The sequence below is a fragment of the Eptesicus fuscus genome, chromosome 3 (assembly GCF_027574615.1).
Source record: "Eptesicus fuscus isolate TK198812 chromosome 3, DD_ASM_mEF_20220401, whole genome shotgun sequence".
Lineage (NCBI taxonomy): Eukaryota > Metazoa > Chordata > Mammalia > Chiroptera > Vespertilionidae > Eptesicus > Eptesicus fuscus.
The window spans coordinates 70,447,544-70,468,217 of NC_072475.1; the positions used below are offsets into that span (position 1 = coordinate 70,447,544).

The following is a 20,674-nucleotide window of genomic DNA, read 5'->3' on the forward strand; positions in this document are numbered from 1 at the left end:
CACCATTAGAAGGCATGTTCCATGAGTGCACAGACTTAATCCAACATTCTGCTCAATGCTCCCTCCCCAGCACCCAGAAAATTACTCGGTTCATTCATATTAGGCCCTCAGTAAACTGTTATTGAATAAATGAATGAACCTGTGAACTAGTCTACTTCTGATACCGAATTTTTGGACTGGAACCCGGATTCTTTGTCCGCCGGAATCGAAGAATGAATCCACAGACAGAAAGTGGTATAGCAAAGGTGGAGATTTATTGAAGAACAAGTACAGACTCCCACGTGGGGAGAGGAAAGAGTCCCACAGAACTGACTCCCATGTAGGGAGGGGGAGAAGGGTCCCACTGGGTTCCCTTTCCCTATGGCTTATATAGGCTGCAGATCCTGGTGCCTTGATATCCCCTCGATTGGTCACTATTCCCTTAGACTGGTTACCATGGTAACTCCTGGGCTCAAAAGTTGAACCTCACATGGGACATCTGAGGTTCTCACCCCCTCCTTCCTTATTGTTTTCCTATTACCTTTGGGCTTTCTTCTGAATGAATGAATGAATGAATGAATGAATGAAAGGCTTCCTTCTCTTTATTTTGTAAATACAGACCTTTCTTGGCTACTTCCAATTCCCTTGTCTTATGAAATATACCTGTTGCTGCTCCCTTGTCTTATGGAGATGTAACTGCTCCTGGCTTCCTTGTGTTATGGAAAGGTACCTTCTCCCAGTCTGTGGCCCTGTGTTTTTTCCATGGACCCCAATTCTAAAAAATCCCTAAACCTGCCTATATCCCCCTAAAATTCCTGCTTCACTTCTATTCTTTCCTCATGGTAATTCCTCAGACAAGAATATTCTTTCTTCCCCCGACACTACTTGACAAAAATCACATCCATATTTCAAGCCCCAGCTCTTCTACGTGAGGCATTCTTTCTCTTTGTTCCCACCATACTCTGGGCCTCTCCTGGGGAAGAGAGGCTTATTCTATTTTATTCTGTGTAATTTGATATACAAGAGAAGACGGCTCTTCTCCACTACTGCTGTTTCCTTCTGTGTGGAATGGAGTTCAGCCAGTATTAGTAAAGAGGCCCTTTGCTGTCCCTGGACTCACTTTCCCTGCAGCAGTGAGCTCACTCTCTGACTGGTAATTTGGGGAGGCCCTGCTCAGATCCCTCATGTTCCCTCTGGGGAGTGAGCTGCCTGCAGAGTGCAGAGGTCCTCTGCCCTATCCTCAGGGCAGACCAGCTGCCAGGGGAAGCCTGAAGCCACTGGTGGGAAGTGCCTGGTTCTGGGTTTGATCAGCAAGTCTGCTGGCTCTCACACCAAGCTCCATACTCCCACCAAGCACTTACCAGTAATAAAAAATGACTGTTGTTTTCTTCCTCCTTTTCAGAACATGGAGGTAGAAAGGGAAGAATACTGTCATTTATAATGTTCCATCAGACCTCTCAAGATGTCCATGTCTCTCTCCTGTGTGAACCATACACACCCACCTGCACAAGATCTAAACACTTTGAACTGAGTTGCTTTTTAAATATCGATATGGATTTACGTCATGGACCGTATTCTCTCGCCTGTGACCAATAGCCAATATTAGCCAGCATCTACAGGAGATCTGACACAGTTGGGGATGGGGGTCATGTTTAACACCACGGGTGCTTCTCTAGGAGTGTTCACTGCAGGGCTGGATCACGGAACCTAACCTCGTTCGCACCAAATTCTAATGAACTAATTGAAAGATGAACTAATTGAAAGAACTAATTGAAAGATGAGACAGAGGGCCGAAAACCAGGACCACAGGCTTTATTAGAGGAGAAGGACCCTGCCGGGCTGTCTCTCAAGGGGAGAGTAGCAGCACGTGCAGAGGTGAACACGCCTTTTGAGGGGAGGAATGGGAAGGGATGGGGCTTAGGGTACTCGGCACGCGCTGATCGGTGGTTTCATATAAGGCACATGATTAGGCACTTAGGTACTTAGGAATCCAGGGCTTAGGGTATTTGGCAGGTGCTGATTGGTGGTTCAATGTGTAGTCCATATAAGGTGCCTGGTTAGGTGCTCAGGAATGTCCAGGCCGCAGGTGCAGGTTACGTCATACTCCGTCCATCAGTTGGGGGAAGGGAGGATCTATCACTAATAAGAGCAATAAATACTTGGTGACTAGAAATGAAATTAATGAAGAAAATGTATTTGGTGTGAATTTTATAGCACTCAAACATTCATACTGCACGTTCACTTACTGCAATAAGTTGAGAATGATGTATATTTAATTATAAACACTTGCTAAGTTAACACCCTTTTAAAAATAAAACTGTTTTCTCGTGGCAGACAAAGAGCCTGTTCCGAATGAGTCTGAGGCTTTCACAAAACCCTGAGAGATCTAATTTTGTAAAAGGTCCTGTCACAAGTGAACAATGTCGCCCCAGCAGCGTACTTATCTCAGCCCGGCTCCATGGGGTCACTGTGGTCACGAAGCACTTAGATTACATTACACACCTATAGGATGTGGGTGGATTTCATGTAATAAAATAAAAGCAAAATAACTACAGGCTTTTCCTGTGGAAAAAGGAAAAAAAGAAGAAAAAGAAAGCAAATCTGCTCACCTGAAAACACATCAAGTCTTGCAGCCCCGGCATCTCTGGAAACAATATAAAAATGTCATTGCTTCTGTGTGAAATTGTTTTTAAAAATTACCTTGGTCAGAACTCACGGAGGTCCCCACCTGTGGGGGGTGGGGGGCCTGGTGGTTGCGGCCCCCTGCTGGTTGCGAGAGAAACAGCCAGCGGGGAAGAGGGGCTTAGGGTGTCCCCGCCCACGTACCCCTCCCCCACCTCCACCCCTACCCCCCATGTGCCAACTCCGCACATACTCCCCGCCTCCGGTCCTAGGTGCCTCATCCCAGGTTACCAAAAAGCCCGCCTGGGCACCCTGCCTGTTGGCATCTCGGGACACAGGCGTGGCGGTGCCCCTCCCTCCTCCCGGGTGCCTCCCTGGAGGTTTTCCCTCTGTGGTCCTTCAGCAGGCCGCCTCCATCTCCCTGCAACCCCCTACATCTCTCCCTGACCTCCTGCGCTTGAATCCCCTGGGCTGCGGACCCCTACCTCCAAACCCCCACCCTGTTCTTGGTGTCCTCCCTCCCACCCCACCCCCCTCCACCTTATCCCAGCCTGTACCCTGATTCCCATCGTAGGGGGTAGGGGGATGCTGGGCCAAGGGTGAAGGGATGCGGGGCAGAGGTGGGTTAGGGTTTGGTGCCTGGCGGGTGACTTGGGTGTCAGGCAAGTTGTTGGCCTGGGCAACCCGGTCAAGGGCCAGCAGCATCAGGGTTGCCTCCATCAGGCGAACGCAGAAACTAAGGGGGTCCAGGCGGTGGAGGCTGGACTTGGGACAACTGTCCCCTGCCACTCTGCTGTTGGCTCCCTCCTTTCCAGGTACCTAGCATGTCCAGGTGCGGTGGTTTAAAGACACTGGGGGTCGCCCGTCTGCCTTAGGTCTGGGGCGTTTGGGCCTTGGGGAGTCAGGAGGGCCTGGCCTGTCTCCCCCAAAGGCAGAAACTTCCCCTGAGGCGCCAGTGGGGTGAAAAAAAGAAAAGGGGAGGGGAGAGGAGGAGGTCACTTAAATTGCCTCAGGAACCACTTAATTACTATAATGTTTCACTCATACGTTTTTATATACTAAGACTTATGATCACTCATAATTTGAGAATGTTACAAAGCCTGAAACTCAAAAATTTAAAAGAAGGATGGAATTAATGGTACTTTCACACACAAAAACTCAACAAAATAGATATGAGTATTTTTTTTAAAAATTGATTGGAGAACAATCAGAAGTCAGAGAAAGATTTTCATGATATATTTAGTTTCTTTAAAAGGTGAAAAGAAAACGCCAATTACTAAGCAATAATGTATTGCATGAATACATTTTCAAGAACATACATGGTATACATGGGTATATCTGTAATGAAAGAAATTAAAATGTTAACAGTGGTTTTCTCTAGGTCAGAGGTTGGGAATACAATATAGCCCACTAGCCAAATCTGGCCGGCTAACTGTTTTTGTAAATAAAGTTTTATTAGAACACAATCACACCCATTCATTACATATTGTCTAGGGCTGCCTTCACACTACAATGGCAGAGGTGAGTAGTTTCAACAGAACACAGGCACACAAAGGTGAAATTATTTCCTAACTGGCCTTCTACAGAGAAGTATGCTGAGCCCCCACCTCTATGTGATAAGTTTGCTGGATGAGTTTTTTCTTTTTTCTTAATTTTCTACAATTCACAGATATTATTTGTGTATTTTTAAAGTAACAACTTAAAAAGGGAAGGAGAAAAGGCCAGAATATCCTAGCTTCAATATCAAGGGTGTAAGAGAAAGGAGAAAGATAATGAAGAATAAGGTCTTAGATGCAGAAGAGGGTATGTTGAGGGAATGAAGGCTTTAAAAGGAAGCTCGGAATAATAAAAACAACCAATCAAAGTCTAATGGGAAAATCGAAGTCTCTTCCCAAATTTTCATCAATCCCAACCCAAAACTATCCCGTAGAAATCTGAATATGTGCACTGTACTTGTTCTACATGCCTAGTTTCAAAGTTAGCCCCTTAGCTCCTTCCTCTAACCTTTTGCACTCGGATGTCGAGTGTGACTCGACACGGTTAGCATCGGTAGCAGCTCGTATGTCGAATTGTATTGAATGTATCAATAATTTGAAATATAAAAAAATCCAAATAAATAAGTTTGTATGAAAAGAAACTCCAGTTTTTTATTCTACTGCCGCGCTTTGTAAAATCTGGGGTATTTAAAAAATTAAATCCCTAGTAGAATAAAGGAATCAAGAAAAAAGCAAGTGAGTGCAAAGGGCTAACCCAGTGGTTAGCAAACTGCGGCTTGCAAGCCACATGCGGCTCTTTGGCCCCTGAGTGTGGCTCTTCCACCACGTGCGGGCACAGAAGTCGGTTTTCGGCTCTCAAAAGAAATTTCAATCGTTGTACTGTTGATATTTGGCTCTGTCGACTAATGAGTTTGCCGACCACTGCTCTAACCAATTGCTTCTTTAAGCTCCTCCTATATAGAAATTCTGGTGTTACCACTGCCATTTCTTCAACATTTTCTGTGTCTCAGGTAAGCACTGAATGAAGTATTTTTGAACTATTTTTATTTTGACTATTAGAAGGATTATCTTGCTGCCTTATATCAATCAGTACATTTAGTAAACCCAAATTACTAAAATATCCCTGCTGTGTTTGCTGTGTTGGAAATGACAGATGGAGTAGAAAACACCTGCCATCTTCATCTGCAATCAGTGCATCTGACAGAGAAGCAAGAAGGCCCTGGAAATAACTAAAAAGTGAGAATTCTAACCTCAGAGAGGTCACATTTTTTTAAAGATTCTGGAGGTTACAGACACTGGAATCAATAAATTACAAATTACTCTCTGGAGGCAACTTTAATCTTTAAAATGTCAGGATATTGGGCAGAGAAATACTAGAGATGGGCAACCTTGGTGGAATGAGGGTTCTGCTGGCCTACAATTCCACAGTTTTGTTAAATGATAAAGGTAAGGCCTTCCTACCACTTGGTGTTAATGGGAGGGGAAAAAAAGGGTTTAGTCTGGCCCAGAATATATATATTTATCACTTTTATTGTTGTTTGTTTTTAAGGCATGAACAACTTTATTATTTTATATCTTTTTGTTTTGTTTTGTTTTGTTTTATTTTGTTAATCCTCACCAGAGGATATTTTTCCATTGATTTTTAGAGAGAGTAGAAGCGAGAGGGAGAGACACAGAGAGAGAAACATCAATGTGAGAGAGACACATCGATTGGTTTCCTCCCACACAAGTCCCAACCAGGGCCAGGGATTGAGCCTGCAACCAAGGTACGTGCCCTTGACTGGAATCGAACTTGGGACCCTTCAGTCCGCAGATCGATGCTCTATCCACTGAGCCAAACTGGCTAGGGCAAACATAAACAACTTAAAATAAATAAATATTTCCATATGGTGTTAAATATAAGGAAGGGCTTCATATACCAGCTTTCCAAATGGTGCTATTCACAAAGCACCAACCAAAACCCAGCTGAAACAGAATTTGTCAAAGATGCTGTATGGAAAGGTTCTGGTTGAGATGAGAAATTCGTTCACCTGGATGATCTCTAAAAATTGTTTAAACTCATTCAATCTAGAGTTAAATGACTTATAAACTAAGGTAGTTCAATAGTACTCAGCAGAGATTTTACATGACAGTTTTAAAATCAGAAGTGAGTGCCTACTGAATAAAGAACTTGAACTAGATGTGCCTGTGATTTCTGGGAATCATACAAGTAACGAAGCTCCCAGGAAAGAAAAAAAGTCAGTTTGGGGATAGTAATTCTACTTCTAAGGAAAGAAGTTTATCAGCTACTACATTTATAGGAATCAGGAGAGGAAGAGAGCATTTGAATGACAACCCAAAGGAACATGATGCTCTACTTTAATTTGAAAACTGGAAGTAAACATAAACATTTCAAGTAATTTTTCTGATTGTATTTTTGTCTTAACTGTGGCTTATATGGTTGTATTTTGATAGCAAAATTCTTTTTACTAAGCAACTTGAGCTATCTTTTCAATGTTTCCTTCATAAAACTTCATAAATATGATATTTTATTTTTATTTAATGGGCAAGAAAAGCTTGATGAGCCTCTTCTGAACTGAAATGAAGTGGAAAATCTATATCTATATCTATATCATCTATATCTATATCTATATCTATATCTAATCTATATCTATATCTATATCTGTGTAACCATATCTCCCTTGGGCCTACTGCCCTGTGAAATATCTGAGCAAAAAGGTAAGTGGTTCTATGCTGTTAGGACAATGGAACTGATGAAATGGGCAGAGAGAGAAAGAGTCATTCATTAATTTATTTTTTAATTTATAAAATATCTATTGTGAACCTATTATCTGCCAGACTCTATGAGATAGACAAAGTTAGTAAAACCAGACAAGGACCATGCCCTCTTGGAGTTTACAGGCCAAATAAATCACATTATGAGTATAAAATTGCAAATCCGGACACGTGCTATGAAAGAGAGCAAGACCAAACCAGTTCAGAATTTTATAAACAGAAGTAATTTAATTACTAGTTCAGTGGCCGTGAAGAACATTGGCAACTTTCAGAATGCATTTAGAGATCTTGGAGAAGGCATGTGCATTGCTTTTACTTATTTCTGTGAAGGCGGGTGGTTGAATTGCTGAAAAAGCAAAAGGGTGAAATTATGTAGATTTGCTATTATCAGGGTGAAAAAGAATTTGGGAAAAATATTTTAATTTTATTTTTAATTAATTACAATTACTAATGTTGGGCACAGCACAGCTTCTCAAACCTTGGAATAAGATTGGATACCACCCCTTAGTTTCTTTTGTTCCATATTGATTTTCACAAAGTACTTGCTTTTTTGTTAAACTTTTTATGTTGATACTAGAGGCCCGGTGCACGAAATTCGTGCACGGAGGGGGGTTGTCCCTCAGCCCAGCCTGTACCCTCTCCAATCTGGGACCCCTCAAGGGATGTCTGACTGCCCGTTTAGGGATCGGGCCTAAACGGGTAGTTGGACATCCCTCTCACAATCCAGGACTGCTGGCTCCCAACTGCTTGCCTGCCTGCCTTCTTGATTGGCCCTAACCGCTTCTGCCTGCCAGCCTGATCATCCCCTAACCACTCTGCTGCCAGCCTGTTTGCCCCCAACTTCCCTCCTCTGCCGGCCTGGTCACCCCTAACTGCCCTCTCCTGCAGGGTTGATCACCTCCAACTGCCCTTCCTTGCAGGCCTGGTCCTTCTCCACTGCCCTCCCTTGCAGGCCAGGTGCCTCCCAACTGCCCTCTCCTGCTGGCCATCTTGTGGTGGCCATCTTGTGTCCACATGGGGGCAGGATCTTTGATCACATGGGGGCAGCTATATTGTGTGTTGCAGTGATGATCAATCTGCATAGTACTCTTTTATTAGATAGGATAGAGGCCTGGTACAGGGGTGGGGGCCAGCTGCTTTGCCCTGAAGGGTGTCCCTGGTCAGGGTGGGGTTCCCTTGGGGCATGGGTCGGCCTGAGTGAGGGGCCTGTGGTGGTTTGCAGGCGGGCCACGCCCCCTGGCAATGCAAGCGGAGGCCCTGGTGTCTGGAATTTATTTTTCTTCTACAATTGAAACTTTGTAGCCTGGAGCAGAGCCAAGCCTGGGGCTCCCTCCAAGGCCGGCAGCCATTTGTGTTGGGGTTATAATTGAAACTTTGTTGCCTTAAGCGGGTGGGCCCGGCCAGGGTGTGCGGAAAGCTTTGCTTCCCCTGTTTCCAGCGGCAACCCTGGCCTGCTCTCTCAAGCTCCATTTTGCCACCATTTGTTTGAATTTGTTTACCTTCTATAATTGAAACTTTGTAGCTTGAGTGGAGGCTTAGGCCTGCAACGGCTGGCAGAAAGCTTGGCTTTCTCTGTTACCTAGGAAACCTTGCTCTCTGTGGCTGTAGCCATCTTGGTTTGGGTTAATTTGCATAGTCGCTCTGATTGGATGGTGGGCGTGGCTTGTGGGCGTGTGTCGGAGGTATGGTCAATTTGCATATTTGTCTATTATTAAATAGGATAATTGTAAACACACATGTAGTTGTAAGAAAAATGCAGAGTGGTTCTGTGCACCCTTTACCCAGTTTCCTCAGTGGTGACATATTTCAAAGCCATGGTACAATGCCACAATCAGACACTGACTTGGATACAGTCAAGCCACACAATATTTGCACCAAAACAGGATCCTTCATGTTGCACTTTGTCAGCCCCACCCACTTCCCACCTGCCTCCACCCTCTCAAATCCTGCTTTTGACTGTTACATCTGTAAACAAGACACTCTGCACACATTTCAGAAAAATGGAAACAAAATCATAGCTCAGTATTTATCCAAAGGATCCCTGACCTTCTGGACATTTTGTCCAGTAGAGGACATACCTTCTTGAAGAAGTTAAGAATCTTTGCAGTAAATTTCAAAAAGTTTGATTTAACCCAACTTTTGTTTTTGAAATGAAATTGAATTTCAATATAGAATAAGCAGAAAGACTTTCCCATTGGGTTTATGCATTGTCAGAAAAGTGACAACATACTCTGCTTTGTAGCACATCCTGGAAGGGCCTCACAAAACCTTTGAGTTCTTGAGGGTGGAGGGGTCGGTCCTGTGTCTCAGACCTTATGGATCCACTACAGTGCTTTGCTGAGCTCTCTCAGAAGTCTACAAAACAAAGGAAAAACCTAAGGACCAACAGCTTCCCAGCACAACAGTTGGAGACAGCAGTTTGGAATCAGTGTAGATTTTGGATTTGGGGTTTTTAGTAGTAATTTTTTTTCCTTACTCAAGGAAACTGTCTCCAACACATAGGGCATAATCTCTCACTTTTTATGCAACATGATAAATACATTATAAACAAACTGTTGTGTGACAAGCAGTTTTCAAAACATAGCAAAAAGTGAGAGAAATAATATTAAGCAGATTTTCTTCCCTAGAAAATGTCTATCACACCCAACAGCTCTTTGTTATTATGCTGTTCGCCCACCCCTATACCTAGAGATGAAAGGATGAAGCTATTGTGAAAAAGTCATGATCGAATTATCAAAGCTCAAAAAACCAGTGGAATGATTTAATTTGAGTACATTTAATTTTGGAGAAATGAGACCAATTTTAAATTTCAACAGAGCCTTTTGTTCTCCCTTTTCTTCAGAATCATTTCCTTTTCCTTATTGAATCCAAGGCATTAATTATTAAGCAAATATTTATTTACTTTTTATTGAACACCTCCAAAAGTAGAGTCACAGTTTGCCATTTGTTGGTGACTCAGAAGCAGGTATTATTAGGCAAAATGCACACACAGGAAGCTCAAATTTGTTTTCCTGATCTCCCACCTTATGAAGTTTTCCTTTATAACTGACTAAGCGTTTAACTCCCCTGATTAGAGTGTGACACTCCCCCAATTGAAAGGAGGTAGGTTAAGTAGTAGCATGTCTGTTTAGATGAATCATCTGCTGATGAACATAGAATGACAGGTGATTGCAGTGCTTTTTTCAACTATAATTTCCCCATTATCCTTACTTGTTTAAGTGTCCTCCATAGAACATGAGGCCAATAACATTTTCAAGACAGAAAGCTGTATCATTTTAGTACAACTTATATTGATAAACAGCACCTAAATAAAATAATCAGGCCACTGAACAGGAAGTTTTAGGGGTGAAAAAACAGGCTTAGGAAATTTTAGAAATTTGGAAGTTATGGAGACCATGGAGAAAGCACAGGGCTGCAGAGCAGCAGAAGGCATATTTCCATAGAATAGGGGAGCTGAAAAGCTGCAATAGGTACATTTCCATAGAAGAGAGCTGAAAACAGCAAAAGGTCTATATTTACAAAATAAAAGGAAGGAGGGGAGGAAAACCTCACAAGTCCAAGGTGAGGTTGACCTTTGAGCCCAGGAGTTACTACAGTAACCAGTCTAGGGGAATAGTGACCAATCAGAGGGGATATCAAGGCACAAAGATCTGCAGCCTTTATAAACCATAGGGAAAAGGAACTCAGTGGGACTCCTTTCCCCTCCCCACGTGGGAGTCTGTGCTGTGAGATTCTTTCCCTTTCCCCACTTGGGAGTCTGTACTTGTTCTTCAGTAAATTTCCACCTTTGCTATACCATCTTCAGTCTGTGGATTCCTTCTTCCACTCCGTCAGACAAAGAGCCCGGGAACCAGCCTGCCTAGGGGAACACCCCATGTTCCAGTCCAAAAATCCCGTTTCAACACAACAATGTCAAGATTGAAAAAGTCACTTTTATTGCTGTGTTAAAGTTAAGAACACTTACTGTCAGAGGCATCTGTTGAGACAAGGGCAGTCTGGGGCAAGCATTAAACAAATGATTTGAAAGAGGTCATGCTCCACATTCTTGCCTTTCCCCCTTCCCTCCTGCTCTAACAACACTGCAAGGCTATAAATTCCTGAGAACTGAAGCACCAAGTTGCCCAGCAGACAGAATAAGAGAAGATGACATTTCTCCCCAGTTCTGCGAATGAAGGACTTTAGGCTTCTTGCACATAATTCAGTGATGCAGCGTGATGGTGTTGCACTGAATCAGAAGCTTCTCGATGATACAGAATGTGTGATTTGTCCCTCCTCATAACCTCTGTGCCTAGAACTGTGCCTGCCACATTGTAGGCAAACAATTAAATTCTGGCAAAACAATACAAAATAAAACAAAATGAAAAACAAAACAAAACACCACCATTAATAACAACAACAAATAAAATAAGAAAAAAAAATAAAAGAAATAATAATAAGAGACAGTAAAAAGAAGAATATGAGAAGAAAAAAAGAATGGGAAAATATGAAAGAAGGGAAAAGAATAAAGGTTATGAAAAGAAAAACAGAAAAAATATAAGAAAAGAAAAAAGAAAGAAAATAGAGGTAAAAAGGAAAGAGAAATATAAAATATGATGAGTAAACAAGAAAGAAAACAGCAAAAAAAAAAAAAAGAAAGAAAGAAAGAAAGAAAGAAAGAAAGAAAGAAAGAGAAGAAAAGAAAAGAAAAAATTTTTTAAAAAAGTGAAATTTATATCCTTCTCTGATGAAGTCTGAAATCGGCCACTTGGTATGCAGGTTTCAGATCTCCCGGGAAGATCTCTGGTGCAAGTCAATGTCAGATGCTGTTCACACCCGGCCCTCAGCAACCTGTCTGAAGCTACAAATGACCTATGGTTTGTGGCTGCCTCCACTGGATGTGGCTGCACACAGGAAGGACTAAGCTTCACTTCAAGGCAGGCATTCACCAGCACAGGGCCCAGGGATGGGTCAGCTAAAGTCCCAAGGCATCTTGGGAGCCTCTTCCACCTGCCTCTGCCTGCTCACTGGCTACCGGGCTTAATCACTGAAAAGGTTGTCTGTGATAGAGCCTCTGGCAGAATCAGAAGGATGGGGAGCTGGATCTCCCATGAGGGGGAGGTGCCATTCAGACTTCAGGGAAGATAGTGGGTATATTTTTCTTCCCCTGAGTCTGACCTGGAATTTTTCCTGACCTTGGCAGGGCAGAGCACCTAGTAATCAGGCTGGTGGGGGCTACTGAGGCCAGAGGTCTGGTCTGCTGGAACCTGGGGATGGAGTTTCTATTGGATCTCCCATGAGGTTCCCTGGAAAGTGGGGGGAATGGCCCCACAGCAAAGCCAGTCACTGCCAACCTCTGAGACTGCCCAGCCTTCTAAGCCCCAGCCTATGCTGCAGCAGCAGGGCTTATGCAGGGTGGGGTGAGCAGATTCCAGAGGGGAGGGGTGGGGGTAGCTGCTTTCCCCAGGCTGATCCTGCTCAGAGGGAAGATACTGCTGTGGCATCAGGGGGTAACTCAGCCCAGGGATCCTGGTGGCCCCTCCCTCAGGTCTCTCCCCAAGGCCAGCCACCCCAGACTCTCTTCAGGGGCTCCAGTCCTCACCGCCCTCCACAGGAGCCCAGGGTGAGTGACTGTGAAGGCAAGTTTTGGCCATTGGCCATTTAAATGGGTGGCTTTGACTCCAGAGGCTCTGCCTCTCCTTGGTGGACAGAAACCCTGCTGCCTTTCACAGCTGGATGCTATGTGGGCCTGTTCCTGGTGCTGGGTCTGGGGAGCCTGGTCTGGGGTCTATGCTTCCTCCTCTCAGGGGGAACCCCTCACTGAGGTTTCCCTCCATAACCTGCACCTGTGGGAGTGGGGCAGCCCCTTCTGCACCTCTGCCCTCCCCCCCTTGTCCTTCCTTACCTCCTCCCCCCGCCCCTCACAAGCCCCCCAATCTCCAGGTGGCTTCTGTAGCCCTTGGTTGAAAGTCTCCTCCTCATCTAGTCTCCAGTTAGTAATTCAGGGCAGTTGTTTCCCAATTTAACTGTAACTGCTTGTTTGGTTCTCAGAGGCCATGCAAGCGAGACCTGCCATCTTGAACATTGCATCGGTTATTTTTAACAGTTATAGAACTATTCAGGGTGTGTGTGTGTGTGTGTGTGTGTGTGTGTGTGTGTGTGTGTGTGTGTGTTTTCCTTGAGTTAGCTTGGGTAAATTGTAGTTTTCTAGGAATTTATACATCTTTGTGTAAATATCTACATATTTTTGCATATATTTGTTCTTATTATCATTCTGTACTTAAGCTCTTTCTGTATTTGCAGATGTGACTCCCTTTTCATTCCTAATGTTGTTTCCTAAAGGCCTCTCTCAAATCATCATCCATCTGTCTAGTCAGGGCTTCTCAGCTTTGATGCTTTGGGTCAGATGATTCTTTGTTGTGGGTGCTGTACTGTGCACTATGGGATGTGTAGCAGCATCGCTGGCCTCTGCCCACTACATGCCGGTATCACTTCCAATCACTCATTCCAGTTTCAATCACAATATGTCTTCAGACTTTGTCAAATGTCCCCTGGGAAGGTGGGGGAGAGGGAAGCAAGAAGCAAAATGGGTCTCAGTTGAGAACCATTGTTCTATAGTTTGGTAGTATCAGGCCTTTTAGAAGAATGAACTTTGGCTTTGTTAATTCTACCTTTTATAAACTTAGTTAATTGCTGCTTTTGCCTTTATTTTCTTTCTCTGTTCAGTCTTATGTTTATTTTCCAACGTTTTATGATTGATATTTAACACTTTAGTTTTCACTTTATTATTTTTTCTGACACAAGTGTTTAAGGCTATCGGTTTCCTTCAAATTATCACTTAACTGCAATCACAAGTAGGTGGAATTATAGTTTGCTTTTAACTTTCAGTTTTAACTTTATTTCTTCTTTATCATGGGTTAAAATTTAAAAATACTCTTATAATTTCAAAATTTATGGATTTTTAACTTATTTTTTTAATGATTTCTAACTTCCTTTAATTATCAAGGAATATATCTGTGTAATTGTGATCCTTTGACATATGTTGGGAAATTATCAAGGAATATATCTGTGTAATTGTGATCCTTTGACATATGTTGGGACTTATGGTTTAGAATATGGTTAATAATATTTTTATAAATGTTATATGTATTCTTTATGAATTGAATTTGTTGGGGTAACTGGTTAATAAAATTATATAGGCTTCAGGTATATAATTCTACAACACATCATCTGTATATTGTATTGTGAATTTACCACCCCAAATTCCTTCCACTACCATTTATCTCCCTTTACTCTCTTCAACTTCCTCCTGAACCCCTTCCCTCTGGGAATATCCATACTGTTGTCTGCATCCATGTCTTCTTAAAAATAATATCCCATTGTTGAATACAGTCTTCAATATAAGTTCATTATCCCAATTCTCAAACATTTTCATATTATGTCTTACTGCAGTAAATGAATGAGGCTGCTTGAGGTCAGCTTAGACAGATCTGTAAGCTCAAGACACCAAGCCCAATGTCAGCTATCCCTAGAAGAGAGGGAATTAGGATCTGAGCCAACTTAAAACCCTTTCACCAAATCTTCCCAACCCTCCTTAAATGATTAATCTATTAATTGCAGAGAAAGTTGTGTTTTAAGTATCTTAATTTTATATTTTCTCTCTGTAGTTCAGCAAATATTGACTTTATATATGGTATTAGGTACATACAAATTAGAATTGTTACATATTCCTAGTAAATGTTAACTTTATAACAGTTAATAAACTGCAATTGTATTGCTTCTGTTTTTATGTTTATTTTGCTTAAAATGAATAGAGCTATGTCAGCTTTATGTTATTTGCTTATTATATTTTTTATCTTTATTTTCAACTTTTGTACCCTTATGCCATATATATATATATATATATATATATATATATATATATATATATATATATTACTTTTAGGCAGCATATAGGCGCATTACACCTCCATTTTCATAATATCTGTGAAATATTATTCCTGATAAGTTGGTAGATTCAATCTCCCTTTTTAAAACAATAAAAATTGCAGTCAATTGCAGGATTTATTTTTTTCCATCATGCCTGTCAGAGAAGAGGAAAATGCCAGTGATTCTTTTCTGATATGACTTACAAATCTTACAAGTATTCATATTGTTTAAAAACACTGAGCTATAATAATATTACCAGGCCAAGTAAGATAACCAGTCAGAATTGCAAGTTTCTTTTGGTTATTGTCAGAGGGCCTGGCAATAATCCCTAAACTCTTTAAAGTCTTATAAGAAACTTTTCTTCAAATGATACTTCCAAGGACAAATTTCTATTAATAGAACAATACAAATTGGAAACAGTTATGAATATTCACACAAGTCCCCTGTTGCAGAGGTAACAAGATTGATATTCTTGAGAATGATCTCAATTTAATAACTTATCAAATCAGGCTGTTTGAGTGTGTTTTATAATGCAGAAATCTCTATCTCTGTAACCAGGAGAGAGAGGATATCTCTTTTAGGCTGCTTTTGTTAATTGTGGGGACTTGCACTTTTTTAAGGGAAGACTCTGCTAACTTTATTACTTACCATAAGTAAAAAGAAAAAAAAAAAGCAGGCCAAAGACCTTGTTTTTTATTTGCAGAAATGAAATGAGAAAGGAGTTTACTTATTAACAGTAAAAGAAGGTGCAGGTAGCATTAGTCTTCCACATTCTGATTTTTCAAATGAGACAGTGTTATTCCTCATTGAATGCAAAGAGTTCAAGAATGGTGGAATTGACAAAGAGATGTTAAGAGACTCTGAAAAAGGTATTCCTTTCTTAAGACAATCAAAAGTTTACAAACTTACAGAGCAGGGCAAACTGAGACACTCCTGCCAGAGTTGCAGTCATGGGTTTAATTTTTTCCATCATGCCTGTCAGAGAAGAGGAAAATGCCAGTGATTCTTTTCTGATATGACATACAAATCTTACATGTGTTCATATTGTTTAAGAACACTGAGCTATAATATTATATACTAGAGGCCCAGTGCACGAAATTTGTGCACGGGGGGTGGGGGGTGTCCCTCAGCCCAGCCTGCACCCTCTCCAATCTGGAACTCCTCGAGGGATGTCCGACTGCCCGTTTAGGCCCGATCCCACTGGTGGAACTGGGATCTGAGTCAACTTGAAACCCTTTCACCAAATCATCCCAACATTGTAGATGATTAAAATATATCCAGAGACACAGAACCATGAAGAGACTGATGAATTTCCAAGGAGGGGAGATTAACTGGGGAACTTGTATGTACATATGCATAGCCCATGGACACAGACAATAGTTTGACAAATGCTTGGGAGGGGAAGGTGTGGGGAGGAGGGGGTCAATGGGAAAAAAAAGGGGGGGGACATCTGTAATACTTTCAACAATAAAGATACATTTAAAAAAAGGATTACTGCTGACATTCCAAAGATATGTTATCATAGGTGCAAAAGGACAATAGACAGGCTCAGTTAAGGTAAAGATTCACCTGCCTAGGACATGACTATTCACCAAGACTTGCTTTTAGTTAGGAAGTTTTAATTTCAGACTATCCTGTGTGGTTACTTTCAATTTTGGAATTTGTAAGACCACCATGTAAGTCTCCTCTGAGCTTGTCAAGTTTAGAATGTGACCCATTTTTAGTATCCAGAATCCTGTATGACTACATTTGCTGGAGTCTTTGTGCACATACATGGCCAAATACCCACCAGCAGCTTCAGAGGAACTTTGTGTGGAAGGAAGCAGGGACGGGATGGTGAGAGCACAGTAGCCTGTGAGCATGCAGACTGCCCAGCTGGAGGGACAGCTCACTTTGGCTTACACTCAGAAATAGTGGGCAATTACCTTGTGTCCCAGTCTTCCCTCATATGCGAGTAGTCCCTTCCACACTGACTTAAAAAGGCTCTCTTGCTGGTGGATCACTTCCTCCACCATATACAGAAGACAAGGCCAGCTTGTAGAAAACACAGGCACTTGAAGGAGAGCCAGCACCAGCGGACAGACAAAAAAGGGAGCTCCAGTTGAACTGCCAGCTGACTGCAGTGCAGGGGTGACCTCAGCTGAGACCAGATCTGTTCAAAGGAGCCTCCACCAAAGTATGAATATGAGCAGATAAAATGGTGTCTCAGCCACAAAGAATTTTATAGCATCAATATAAACATTTACAATAAAATACAATCCTATAACATAGATAATATAATATGGGGAAAAGGGAAACGTAGGGGTACATAGTGTCTTCCTAGAGTAGAGCCGTTCTTCACAGAACTACCATACTCACTGGCTTGGACTCCAGAGGTTTCTTTGTTGTCACTGCTGGATGAAAACAGTTATCTTAGTATAAGCTTACTCTCGGCACTGGACTCACCTCAATTTGTCATGAAAAATTTCTTTTTCATAAAAATTGACACAAAGCAATGAGGTATATGGCATAAAACCAAGAAATGTCAAAAATAATGAAGGAATAATGATCAATGACCAAGATTCTGCTTTGCTCCCCCTGAGAGTCCGAGAGAGTGGACTGTGGCCAGAGAGCTGTGCTTAGCTGAGCTCAGCTCAGAGAGTATGAGCTCCTGCCTCAGAGGGATTTCTGCCAGCCCTGTTTGCTTCTCTACACATTATTTTTACACCCGTTAAATTACATAATCTTGACAATAATCCCCAGATTTAGACATTGCTTTTATCAACCTTCTAGAGACGTAGGAATCCAGCATGAGTTAGAAGAACTGGCCAATGATAAAACAGCTGGTAACTCAAAGCAGAAAAGGGAGGTGTGGGGATAAACCAGGCAGTGCTCCAGATAGTTGAGTCTGGTTTCAACTAGGGCACATGTATTATGCATAGAGGGGTTCAGTTCAAGTTTTGTTTTAAAAAAATTCCATTTACTGTTGCTGCTGGAGGGCTCACAGGAGGCCAAGGGAGGCCTTAACCCAATGGTTGTGTCCAGGTTATTATCACTGCATAAGTAAGAATTTAGGTGCAGGACAGAGGTATTCAGAAAAGCACAGCAGATGGAGAGAAGTGGGGTCAAACTCAGGATGTGAGTTGCACTGAGGGAAGGGGGTGGAGGTTTTTATCAGCTATGGGCAAGGGGTGCGAATAGGGTGGTTGTCTCTGATGCTGGGGTGTGGTCTTCAGTGTGGCTCATCTCAGTCTCTTTCCTTCAGATGGTGGCTGTCTGGAGGGCAGAGGGGTTTCAAAATTGTGATGTAGGTCAGCATGGCCACCAATATGGCTAAGCTTAGTTTTAATCTTTCTCAACTATTTCTTATGTTAAGAAATTGAAAGAGTGGTAGAGAGGGGACAGGTGTCTAGCCACACATCACATCCCCAGTGGCCTAACCTAGAAAGGGAGGTGAGGGTAGAGCCCTGGGCCTCTGTTCCTTATGCTGCCTGTCTTCCCTCACCATGAGTTCTCCTAATGCCATTTTACTGTGGGTCTCAGGACATAGCAAACCCTCCCTGACCTGTGGGCCAGCCTTCTATAGAAGGAGCACGTGAAGTCATTGACCTTGGCATGTGCTCTTCAGCACCATCTGAGCATCTGCCCAACCCCCAGGCAGATTGGGGGACTGTTTTCCTACAATACCAATTCCATCCTTTGAGGTAAAGGCAGACTTTTTGCTGTTGTCACAACCCATTGGACTCACCGCAGAGGGAGGTGATGTCCTCGCCAAAGATCTTGAGGCCATTTTGGATCAAAAATTGTGCAAGATCAAACTGTAAAACCGAGGGCAAAACAGGCATCACATTAATCACATATAACTGACATATCATACATGAATCCTGGATCTCACAAAATGGAAAAGAATTCTGAGAAAAATTCGGAGTTGAATAAAAAATATATTTAAAGCAGTTTTCTCAAAGAAACAACTTTCAAGAGTACTTTGGGAACACATTTAGAAATACTTGTAATCACAGGTCTAAAGTTACATTTTGTGGCCCAGTTCTATAGCTAACATTTTATAACAATGGTTACATCTTTAAAACTAAGATAAACTTCAAGTAACCCACATAAAATATTTGGGGTGAAAACATATACTCTCTCATTAATTTGTATTTATTTATTTTTATATTTCTAATTTATTGAGGTATAAATAACATATAACCTCCTATTAAAATTTATAAAGCACCCAATAGACAAAACTAGAAAAATTCACTTCTTAAGTGAAGAAATATCTGAACCTTGGGAAGCAGAGAGTTCTGTGGGATTTTTGTGAAGGAAGCAGGCAACTGGGAGAAGCATGCCCATTTGTCTCACTGCAGTGAGTCCTCATGCACCTCCTGCCTCATGCTTGCTTGATGGTGAGATTGGGAAAAAGCTGTATCTTTCAGGCCAGTTGTAGCTCTATAACGTTGTCTGGACTCTTATACCACTTTTCTCATGCATAGCAGAGGCCAATTGGTAGTCAAATACTTCCTCAATGGGCCACACTGTATGGAAGGCCCATGTGAGTGCAGCCATGGGTACCCACATCTCCCAGGCCACTGAGGACCTGTCAGGAAAGAACCAGAGGAGCTGGTGTTGCCACTCCTGTGTCATGATGAAACCAGCACTTGGAAACTGTGTCCAAGGTTCCACATCCCTCAGTGATTGGGCCAAGAGCTAAATCCGCTTGTCAACCTCATAAGCACAGGTTCTTTCTGTGATGCCAGCCTATCTTATCTCTCCATCATTTAAACATCTAGAGTTTAATCTTCTGGGTCAGAATAGGGAAGGTACTCAAGGGCTTTAAATTTGCCTGTAAACCACCTACCTTCTCATACCCCTCGGGGGTTGGCTAACTGACCCTGCCAATCCAGAGGCCTGTGATTGAAGTGTCCACTTCACAACACTGGTCCTTCAGAGTTAGTACCTCAAATTTGGGGTTCCAAATGGGAACTCTGCCCCCCAGGGCATTCAAGTGAGAGGTCTCATTACCTTTTTTCCTCAAGTCCTTTCTTAAGTCTGAGGTGCAGGGAATGGGCATGCAGAAGATGCTGGGGGAGAGACACACGCCCAGGTTGCCAGCTGTCATCTGGTTGGTGAAGGAGTGCTGCTGGATGCTGTGCAGCAGCCCAAACAGGTGTCGCAGGAGCACAGCGTTGGCTCTGGGCAGCAGCTCTAGGAGCCTAAAGACAGAAGCACACACTTTTCAAAGTCCAGTCATTTCTCTTAGGAAGTTGGAAACAAAGAGACCGGAACCAAACCCCTCTCTGTGTTATGTAGTCATTTCTACATTACCATTTTCTTGTTCAGTGCTTACCCACATACCAACATGGACTCATTAAATTCTCTCTCAGGTCTATTATTCCCCTATGGAATGGTTACTGGATGCTTGTGATTTCACAGTATCATTTCACTGTCTATAATCTTTTTTTTTTAAATATATTTTATTGACTTTTTACAGAGAGGAAGGGAGAGAGATAGAGAGTTAGAAACATCAATGAGAGAGAAACATCGATCAGCTGCCTCCTGCACACCCCCCACTGGGGATGTGCCCGCAACCAAGATACATGCCCTTGACTGGAATCGAACCTGGGACCCCTCAGTCCGCAGGCCAATGCTCTATCCACTGAGCCAAACCGGTTTTGGCTCACTGTCTATAATCTTATATAATAAAAGCCTAAGCGACCATTACGGCAGAACAACCAGAACGACCAGTCACTATGATGCATACTGACTACTCGGGGGCAGATTCTCAACTCAGGAGCTGCCTGCTGGTGGTCAGTGCACTCCCATAAGGGGAGTGCTGCTCACCCAGAAGCCGGGCTCACAGCTGGCAAGTGCAGCAGTGGTGGTGGGAGACCCTCCCACTTCAGTGGAAGCACTAAGGAGCA

At 42.6% G+C, this 20,674-nt stretch overlaps 2 long non-coding RNA genes across 2 annotated transcripts; both read right to left on the reverse strand.

The window, feature by feature from the left end:
• Nucleotides 1–2,049: 2,049 nt before the first annotated feature.
• LOC129148598 (uncharacterized) lies at nucleotides 2,050–9,157 on the reverse strand. Its single transcript, XR_008555593.1, has 3 exons — nucleotides 9,103–9,157; nucleotides 2,589–2,623; nucleotides 2,050–2,118 (listed from the first exon to the last, which is right to left on the reverse strand). It is a non-coding gene; the product is annotated as an uncharacterized LOC129148598 (long non-coding RNA).
• A 1,756-nt stretch (nucleotides 9,158–10,913) lies between these two features.
• On the reverse strand, nucleotides 10,914–19,957 carry LOC114233411 (uncharacterized). The gene is made up of 5 exons (XR_003619557.2): nucleotides 19,776–19,957; nucleotides 18,505–18,574; nucleotides 17,136–17,170; nucleotides 15,687–15,752; nucleotides 10,914–11,201 (listed from the first exon to the last, which is right to left on the reverse strand). It is a non-coding gene; the product is annotated as an uncharacterized LOC114233411 (long non-coding RNA).
• Nucleotides 19,958–20,674: the final 717 nt, after the last annotated feature.